The sequence below is a fragment of the Pelodiscus sinensis genome, chromosome 12 (genome assembly GCF_049634645.1).
Source record: "Pelodiscus sinensis isolate JC-2024 chromosome 12, ASM4963464v1, whole genome shotgun sequence".
Lineage (NCBI taxonomy): Eukaryota > Metazoa > Chordata > Testudines > Trionychidae > Pelodiscus > Pelodiscus sinensis.
The window spans coordinates 43,969,934-43,979,612 of record NC_134722.1 but is presented as its reverse complement, the minus strand read 5'-3'; the positions used below and the strand labels follow the sequence as shown (position 1 = coordinate 43,979,612).

The 9,679-nt window shown below is 49.8% G+C and overlaps 1 long non-coding RNA gene across 1 annotated transcript; it reads left to right on the top strand.

Moving 5' to 3' along the window:
* The first annotated feature begins 3,525 nt into the window (after positions 1-3,525).
* Positions 3,526-8,572, top strand: LOC142831096 (uncharacterized). The gene is made up of 3 exons (XR_012906765.1): positions 3,526-4,486; positions 6,807-6,872; positions 8,520-8,572. It is a non-coding gene; the product is annotated as an uncharacterized LOC142831096 (long non-coding RNA).
* Positions 8,573-9,679: the final 1,107 nt, after the last annotated feature.

The window sequence follows — 9,679 nt, the reverse complement described above, 5'->3', positions numbered from 1 at the left end:
ATGCCCTGGGGATCTGGCTGATGAGGAAAGATTGAAAACAGGGAGCAATACATAGAACTGGGCAAAGGGATGGCTAAAGTGAGGCGGGATGAGGGGTACGTGAGGAAGGGCTGTTAATATAACCCCAAGGAAGGAAAGGGATAACTGACCATAGTAAATGGGGAGCACACAAAGCAATAGGAGGAAATAAAGAAGGGGAAGATTTGGGCTGAATATCAGTTAGTGGGAGCTGGGGATGCTCAGTGTCCCTGAAAATTAGCTCGAGGTGTTGCAGGATTGGTGCTCCAAAATGGCAATCCCCACTACCTAGGCACTTTTAAAAAATGTTTTATATTTGATTAGTCAGGCGTGGCTTTTCCTTCACCATCCCTGCCAGCAGGAAGTTGGATTATCATCTTTGAAACGCAAAACTCTAGCAGTCCCTCCCCAACGTAAGGCAAGCCCATGCAACCTCAACCACAAGGCAACTCCACAATCTCTCCTCCCTCCTCAACAGCCACTTATCATATCCAGAGGGTTAACTAACATATAGATAAAAAGTCTCCGATGAGTAGTTGTGTTAGGAACTTTAAAAGCAACAAGCAGTCCTGTGGCACCTGCTTAGAGACTAACAAATTTATTAGATTATGAGTTCATCTGATGAAGTGGGTTTTACCCATGAAAGTTCATGACCTAATACATTTGTTAGTCTCTAAAGTGCCACAGGACTACACATATAGATAAGATTAATGACATCATTTTCTTACTTAAACTGCAGAAGCGGGAGTGTTATATTGTCTTCAGCTGAGCACAGAAACTGTTAACATTAGATATCCCAGTGTATTGTGATAATAATGAACGTCGTTAATCCCACGTACAAAAAACTCAGCAGATTAAATTATTTTTCTGGTAACTGGCAAATCCATAAAAATATGTCCAGAACGGTCAAATTCAGTCCCTGCCAGGAAGTAACTCTACCAGGATCTACACTTGCCATTGCTCTGAACTGCTGCCAAAAGCAGCTCCACCCACGAAGTAGGCTTCCTATGCTCCAGTAGCTTGTGGTAAATTGTTAGTATGTATATAGGAACTTTCATTATTTTCATTCCTTGTTCTTTCATTCTTGAGGTAAATGTACTCGCTTAGGAAGAGCTGTGTGGTAGCATAAAAACAGCCACACAAGAGCAGACCAAAGGTTCATCTATCCCAGTCTCCTGTCTTCTGACAGTGGCTAATGCCAGGTACCCCAGAGGGAATGAACAGAGCAGGTAATCTATCAAGAGATCGTATGTATTGGGCTAACTAACATTGTTGCCCATTCCCACATGGCTATAGCTATTGATGGATCTAGCCTCATGAATGTATCTAGTTCTTTTTTAAACACTATTATAGTTTTGGCCTTCACAACATCTGGCAGAGAGTGCCACAGGCTGACTGTGGTTGTGTGAAGAAATATTTCCTTTTGTTTGTTTTTAAACCTACTGCCTATTAATGTAATTGGGTGACCCCTAGTTCTTGTGTTAAGAGAAGGACTAAAACAACATTTCCTTATTTACTTTCTCCACACAAGTCATGTTGTATATACCTCTATGCTGCCCCCCCCTAGTTTCTTTTGTAAGCTGAAAAGTCCCAGTCTTATTAATTTCTTCTACAGTAAAACTCCAATTGTCCGGCATCCAGTGGTCCAGCACTTCTGATAGTCTGGCACTAACTGGACCCCAGAAGTGCTCCGGCCAGCTGGAAAATTGGAGCTGCTCTGCCCCTGGCTTCCCCAAGTCCGCCGCTGGTCAGTTTCAACAGTGGTGGACTTGGGGAAGCCCTGGGGCAGAGCAACCCAGCTGTTCTGCCCTGGGCTTCCCCAAGTCCGCTGCTGCTGCAACTGACCAGCGGCTGACTTGGGGAAGCTGGGGGCAGAGCAGCTGGAGTGCTGCCGGGCTGGTCCCGCAGCGCAGCTCAGGTGAGGGGCGGCACTGCGGGACCAACACGGCAGCGCCCCAGCTGCTCTGCCCCCAGCTTTCCCAAGTCCGCTGTCGGTCAGCAGTGGCTGACTTGGGGAAGCCGGGGGCAGAGCAGATGGGGTGCTGCTGGGTTGGTCCCGCAGTGCCGCCATCTCCCACACTGCACAGTTCCCCTCCGACCTCCCCCCCCCCACCCTACCCCAGACTCCTCATAGCCCCCCTTCCTGTACTCCGGCACAGCTGATAATCCGGCACCCCCTGGGTCCTAAAGGTGCCGGATTATCGGAAGTTTACTGTATATAGCTAAATGGCTCGTTGGGGATAACACAGGCAACTGTGTGGCTTGGAACAATCCTGGTTAGGAGGGACTGAGACCTGAGTCTCCACCCAAAAGGTAACAGCTGAGGAGCTGGGAGACTAAATGCGTGCCCTTGAAGGGCTACAGAGGGGGAATACAGGGGCAGTTGCCCTGAACTGTGATACGGCTCGCTTAGAGGAATAGGGCTTAGAGAAACTCACTGGAGCTGGGCTGTTCTGGTAAAGGAACAGCTATTGCTACAGTGCCATATTTCTTTACCCTTATTTAGCACTAGGCCTTTTCAGAATGCCTTAAATTTATGCCATTAATTGTAATCATATGGGTACATCTAGACAGCAGGGCTACCCCATGTCTTTTAAATGTGCCTGTTATTTCGAAATATTTTTCAAAATAAAGGTTGTGCTATTTTGGTATTCAAAGGTGTTGAAATAGTGCATTATTTCAACAATTTGGCACCATTTAGACATGTCAGATTTCGAAATAAGCTATTTTGAATTGCAATTGAAATAAACTGCGCAATTTACGCAAATTGCATTTATTTCGCGTTTGGGGTGCTGTGTAGATGTGCTCTATGTGAGCAATAAACACTGCATTAAAGGCTCTCCTAGGCAACTCCATTGTAGCATTTTTGTCTAATCATAAGCATCCATCTCCATGGTATCTAGGTGCTTTAGCAATAAAAATGCTGGGGACTTCAGTGGGATTGTATGGATGTAATGAGAGACAGATTTTTATCCTTATTTCTTTGTTTGTAAAGAGCTGTGCTAAAACTGAGTTGATATTTCCACATGTGCCCTGGTCCTCCTTAAAGCTATTCTGGTAATGCTCCTTGCATAGTCTGAGGTGTCAACACTGGCATACACTGCTATTACAGATGCCCTCTCACCTGCCAGGTAGACCTCTGTCCTAATCTAGAAAAAGAATCTTTCTCATGGTGGTCCTAGGAGATCATCCTAGACCCAGGGATGTTAGATATCGTTTAATAATCGTGTAACTGCACAACATCTTAGTGGTTACCCAATTATTTGATGGTCCCCAGGGGTGGGGCTGGCAGCCAGTGTGCTCCCGATCCCACTCCCAAGGGAGCCCCCTGCCACCCTGTGCACGGGGAGCCTGAACTTCTTGCAGACAGCGGTGAGGAGTCTTGTGGCACCTTATAGACTAACTGAAGTGTAGGAGCATAAGCTTTCGTGGGCAAAGACCCACTTCGTCAGATGCATGTAGTGGAAATTTCATGCATGTGACGAGTGGGTCTTTGCCTACGAAAGCTTATGCTCCTACACTTCAGTTAGTCTATAAGGTGCCACAGGACTCCTCGCCGCTTTTGCAGATTCAGACTAACATGGCTACCCCTGATTCTTGCAGACAGAGGCTGCTCTGCCAGCCCACCTGCTTCCCCTTCTCTCCTCGCTGCTGCAGATACAGAAACATCATACAGAGGCATCAAGGGGGAGGGAGTGTGTGTAGTCCTTAGGATTAACCAATAAACCCAGGCTTATTGGTTAATTGTTTACATGATTATACACTAACATCCCTAGATCATCCCCCTTGTGCCAGAGCTGTTTCCCCATTTCACTCTTCTCCTCTTGCTGAACAACTCCGGGCTGGCTGCTTCCTTCCCTCTTCCCAGCCTATTATACCAGTCAGGGGTTTGAGGATTTCCTCAGCGATTCTCCTCTTTTCTGGGATTTTCTTTGTCTTTTCCTGCAGGCTCTTTTTGCCCTAGCAACAGACCTGGTACTGGGGTCCATAGAATATGAATGGGGAAATCTGAAGAGAGGTGACTCATGGAAACAGGGAACTGATGGAGGAAGGTCTTGGTGTCTCACCTGTGCTGGCACTCTCTCCTGCTGCCTGTGTGGGGAGAAGAGGGACCCTAAAGAAAACAGGGAGGAGTGTGAAGCTGCAGTCAATGTTTAGAATGACTTGTAAATTCCAAGGGACCATTCACACAGAGCAGAAAAATGTCCCCAAATGATTCCCCTTGAACCAGAAATACAAAAACCCTGTCCATGATGGTGAATCCACCACCACCCTTAGGAGAAAATGGCTTCAATGGTGGTTAACCTGCAAAGTGCCTTATTTCCAGGCTGAATTTGTCTTGCTTCAGCTTCTAGGCATTGGCTCAGGTTAGCTCCGTGGGCTGCGACATGTCTGGGTCCCACTCACGTTTCTGGAGCTGCCCGCTGGTGATGCTGCCTTTGCCAGCCTACGTCTCAAGGGAATCGAGGTCACCACTGAACGGGTGCGGGGAGGAAAGGGGCCGCATTGTCTTAGGGCAGGTCTGCGCTTCCAACGCTGCAGGGGGGAGCTGTGAGACCGAGTAGGCTTCACCCCCGCACGCACCAGCCCCTTCCTGCTGACACCGCCGCACCCGCAGCTGCAGCCTCTCGGGCCGTGTGCCGCCGGGCGCGTCCAGCTGCACGCGGGCCCCGGAGGCTGAGCCCCGCGCGCTCTGGCTTTGCGCACGGGCCTCTCGCTGCTGCCAGTGGCTCAGCTTCCCGGGAAAGGGGCGGGCAGCTGGGAAGGGAGCGATCGCTGCACTGCCCGCTGCGGCTTCCGTGCCTTGGGCAGGGCTGGCTTCGCCTCATGGGGCCTGGCCCAAGTGTGCATAGGGGCCCGCCTCCCCGGAGAGCCGCTGGATAGTGCAATGCACTGGGGGGTGGCGGGGCACTGCACACTGCGCAAGGGGCTGTGCGGACTCAGCACCCTGCACTACAGAGTGTTGCACGCCGCGCTCTGGGCTGTGCTGACTCAGCACCCTGCACTACAGAGTGTTGCACGCTGCGCTCTGGGCTGTGCTGACTCAGCACCCTGCACTACAGAGTGTTGCACGCCGCGCTCTGGGCTGTGCGGACTCAGCACCCTGCACTACAGAGTGTTGCACGCTGCGCTCTGGGCTGTGCTGACTCAGCACCCTGCACTACAGAGTGTTGCACGCCGCGCTCTGGGCTGTGCTGACTCAGCACCCTGCACTACAGGGTGTTGCACGCTGCGCTCCGGGCTGTGCGGACTCAGCACCCTGCACTACAGGGTGTTGCACGCTGCGCTCTGGGCTGTGCTGACTCAGCACCCTGCACTACAGAGTGTTGCACGCTGCGCTCTGGGCTGTGCTGACTCAGCACCCTGCACTACAGGGTGTTGCACGCTGCGCTCTGGGCTGTGCTGACTCAGCACCCTGCACTACAGAGTGTTGCACGCTGCACTCGGGGCTGTGCGGACTCAGCACCCTGCACTACAGAGTGTTGCACGCCGCGCTCTGGGCTGTGCTGACTCAGCACCCTGCACTACAGAGTGTTGCACGCCGCGCTCTGGGCTGTGCTGACTCAGCACCCTGCACTACAGAGTGTTGCACGCCGCGCTCTGGGCTGTGCGGACTCAGCACCCTGCACTACAGAGTGTTGCACGCTGCGCTCTGGGCTGTGCTGACTCAGCACCCTGCACTACAGAGTGTTGCACGCCGCGCTCTGGGCTGTGCTGACTCAGCACCCTGCACTACAGGGTGTTGCACGCTGCGCTCCGGGCTGTGCGGACTCAGCACCCTGCACTACAGGGTGTTGCACGCTGCGCTCTGGGCTGTGCTGACTCAGCACCCTGCACTACAGAGTGTTGCACGCTGCGCTCTGGGCTGTGCTGACTCAGCACCCTGCACTACAGGGTGTTGCACGCTGCGCTCTGGGCTGTGCGGACACTGACCACTGTGCAGGAGTTTGCAGACAGCATACTTTTGGCACCGGGTGCAGGACTTGCCGGGGGGGGGGGGGGGGGAGGGTTGCGCTCGCCTCATCCCCTCACTCGGGATAAATAGGAGGTAGTAGCAGCTCCTGTGCAAACCTCTGCTCTGATCCCCGAGTCTTCTATTGACTGAGCAGCTGCTGAAGCCAAATCCACCATGGATCCCCAGGATTGTCTTTGTGCAACCGGTGAGTGGCTCCTCCCTGCTGCAGAGACCAGCTTCAGTTGCAGGCTGCCATTGGAGTGCTTATACTAGGGCGGGGAAGAGCTTCATTTGTGCCAGTCTGAGCTCCAGCACTTCTAGGCATGGCAGTTCATAGCTCTGGCACCTGTGAACTTGCTACGTTAGGTATGAGGGTTTTATTTAAAAACATTAGGCCTCTACATTTTTTGGCATTATAAATTAAGCACTTTGGAGGGCCTCTGTGTTCCCCTCGCAGCCACTCTCCTGGCTTGGAGTCAGCATGGGCAAGGGAAAGAGCCTCTCTAGATCTTGAGAATGACTTGTTTTGTCTTTTTCCCTCTGGGCTGGACCCTAGAGACCAAACTCCCAGACTTAACTGTCACTTAGGCTTACCATAGCAAGGCAGGCTGTATTTAAATACTGTGTAAGTGGACCTGACATGTTTAAATACAGTTTTTATGGCGTCAAAGATTCCTTGCATTACTTTTTTTTGAAAGATCAAGGTAATGGGATGGGGGGGGGGGGGGGGAGAATTGGGAATTTTGTATAATCTGAAAATAATTCTTCCTCTTGGTAAAAATCTCCTTTGGGTGTCTGACCAAGTGTGGACGTCTCCTTTTTATCCCTCAAGGTGGCTCATGTGGCTGTACTGGCAATTGCACATGCAAAAATTGTAGATGTGGATCTTGCAAAAAAAGTGAGTCGATTTTTTTTACTGTGATAAGATGGGTTAGACATGAAAGTATCAAAATACTTCAAACATAGACGCCGTAACTTTTTTGGAAATGGTATGCCAAGGCGTTGAGGACCCAGTAATTAGGGGCTGTTTCCAGGGAGCTGTGGAGCACGTGGAGGGGTGAAAGTTTCAGGCCCACAGTCTGCTCTTTATTCCAGTGTACAAGCAGAATAACTACTCTGAAGTCAATAGATATTCTGGCTGTAGGTCCTGTGACAGGGTGCTTGCCCTGCACTGGCCCTTAAAGGGCAAAAACCCAGCCCTGAGCCAGGACTGTGGGTGAAGCTCCATCTGAGGCAGTTCTGGCCAATGAGCAGGGGGGACCTGGTTATCTGGGAAGTAGAAGGCTTCCTGGTGGTAGAGTAGTGCTGGGGAGGGGAAGCCCTGGCCCTGGCCAAGCAAGACCCCAGTCTGCAAGGCCTGAGGCTACTATGGCAGGCAGGGGCAGCAGGTCCACACCTCTTTGCTCATGATGAGTGGCCATTATAGACTGCAGGTTGCCCTGAGGCAGGGCCTAGATGAAGACTGGCAGAGGGTCACTGAGGCAAGGTGGGTACAGCGGAATTAGGTGCCCCTTGGGAAGAGAGGGCCCTGGAGTGTGCAGTTGAGTAAACAACACCCCCTCATCCCCAGAATGGGGCACAGAGAGATGGGAGTGGTTGCTGCTGGAGGACAGTGTCCTGAAGAGGACGCCATGGTCAAAGAGTAATGCATTGGGATCAAAGGGAAGAGCGAGGACATGGGAAGATACCAGTTAGAGGGAGATGTCTAGTGAGCTAATTCCCAGGACTGCAAGCTGGAGGCACCAGGGTGGTTAGTCTGCCCTGTGACAACCCCCAAAGCACTTAAGCATGTGCTTATTGAATTGAGTCCTTGCAGTGGAATGACTAAGAGCAGAATTGGACCTTTTGGGACTTGATTCTTAGGCTACGTCTACACTGGCAGCTTCTTGCGCAAGAACTGTTTTGCGGAAGAGTTCTTGCACACAAAAGTCTTCCGCAAGAGCGTGTCTACACTGGCATGTGCTTTTGCGCAAGAGCATCTATGGCAGTGTGGACTCTCTTTTGCGCAAGAAAGCTCTGATGGCCATTTTAACTGTAGGGGATTCTTGCGCAAGAAATTCAGGTTGCCTGTCTACACTGCCCTTTTGTGGGAGAGCTCTTGTGCAAGAGGGCTTATTCCTCATGGGGAGAGGAATAACTCTTCCGGAAGAAGCCCTGTTTTACAACGCTAAACTGTAAATTTACTTGAGCAAGAACATGCATGCAGTGTAGACAGCAGGCAAGTTTTTGTGCAAGAACGGCTGTTTTTGTGCAAGAAGCTGCCTGTGTAGACATAGCCTTAGAGTTTCTGAGAACCAACATTAAGATTTTCTTTTATACACCAAGTAGGTTAATCTTTTTTTTTTTTTAAACTATAAAACAGGGAGGTCTGTGCCATGTCAGATGTGACAAAACTGTATTCTTTCCTGTACTAGATGCAGATCCCAAGGAGGAACTCCCCTCCCACATCAAGATCTCTTTGATACATTGCGTGTTCTGAGATTCTGAAGAATGCAACATCTTTGTTGCTGTCAATAAGCAATCTTTTTATTTTTATTTTGTTTAGGCTGTTGCTCCTTTTGCCCAGCTGGATGCAGTAATTGTGCCAAGAGCTGTGTTTGCAAAGAGCCAGCATCAGACAAATGCAGCTGCTGTCACTGACATGGACATTTGTGTTCTCTGGTGACTAGCGTGTATGTAAACAAGAGTTTGTACAACTGAGTGTGAGGAATGCAAATAAAGACTTTATTTGAGAAATGTCTGCTTTCTTATGTTAGTCACTGATTTCAGTTTTGCAGAACTAATAGCTGTACATGTTTAGAGATTAATTATTCTCAGAAACTTTTGCACAGGGCATTGGCTACTTACCTAGCATGGGCATTTATGAGTCTTGGGACTACAGTATGCATGACATAGTGTCTGCTTCTGTAAGGGCTCATTCTTGGTCAAGGCTGTAATTCTTGCGGTAGTCAGAATTGAGTGCTAGTTAGGTGACTTATTTATTGGCCAGCTTCCCTCCCCTCTTCTGATGGGGCAGAAACACTTGGGCTGCGTCTAGACTGGCATGATTTTGCGCAAATACTTTTAATGGAAAAGATTTTCCATTAAAAATATTTGCGCAAGAGAGCGTCTATACTGGCATGTGCTTTTGAGCAAAAGATTTGCTTTTGCGCAAAAGCATCCGTGCCAGTTTAGACGCTCTCTTGCGCAAGAAAGCTCTGATGGCCATTTTAGCCATTGGGCTTTCTTGCGCAAGAAATTAACGTTGCTGTCTACACTAGCCCTCTTGCGCAAGAATACTTGTGCAAGAGAGCTTATCCCTGAGCGGGAGCGTCAGAGTATTTGCGTAAGAACCACTGATTTTGTACAGTACAAAGTCAGTGTTCTTGCGCAAATACTCGTGGCCAGTGTAGACAGGCGGCAAGATTTTGCGCAAAATCTTGCGCAAAATCATGCCAGTCTAGACGCAGCCTTGCAATTTATGACCTCAGAGGGAATTGCAGACAGTCAGGCCCATACAGTTTACATGAGCTTCACAGAGGGAGTGAGGACACATTAAAGTTGTGTGTCAGTCTCGTGCCTGGGTTAGTAACATTTGCCTTAGTTTGACGTGTGTGTGGTCTGTCCTTTGCAATGCTTCCCAACAAATACTGTAGACAGAATTGCAACCATCAAAAGATGACCTAACCTATGGCCCTGATCCTGCAAAGAGATTTCCTTGCAAAT